The sequence below is a fragment of the Sinocyclocheilus grahami genome, unplaced genomic scaffold (genome assembly GCF_001515645.1).
Source record: "Sinocyclocheilus grahami isolate Dianchi unplaced genomic scaffold, SAMN03320097.WGS_v1.1 scaffold1323.1, whole genome shotgun sequence".
NCBI lineage: Eukaryota > Metazoa > Chordata > Actinopteri > Cypriniformes > Cyprinidae > Sinocyclocheilus > Sinocyclocheilus grahami.
In genome coordinates, this window is record NW_015506502.1 from 400,311 (window position 1) to 400,598 (window position 288).

Genomic DNA, 288 nt, shown 5'->3' on the forward strand with positions numbered 1-288 from the left:
TCCAATGAAGGGATTTGTGGAAACTGTAGTTCCTAATTATTGTGATCCAACATTTGCCTCGCATTTCAGGATGAAAAGACAAACATTTCAGGTGAAGGATAATCCACTTCTTACCTCCAAGGCTGTGTTATGATCTATATGACCTTATTATTTTTATTGTGAGTATTAGGCTTATCATTATTGCTGATCACTGTTGTCGTGCTATGATATTGTAATATTTACCATTATATAATCAGAGCAGTTTAGAAAAGTTTATGAAAGTGTCACTCCATAATACAATAGCAAAAT

At 33.0% G+C, this 288-nt stretch overlaps 1 protein-coding gene across 1 annotated transcript in view; it reads right to left on the bottom strand.

Moving 5' to 3' along the window:
• LOC107569215 (thyrotropin receptor-like) overlaps window positions 1-288 on the bottom strand; it is a 73,946-nt gene that overhangs the window by 43,935 nt on the left and 29,723 nt on the right. The window lies entirely within an intron of this gene.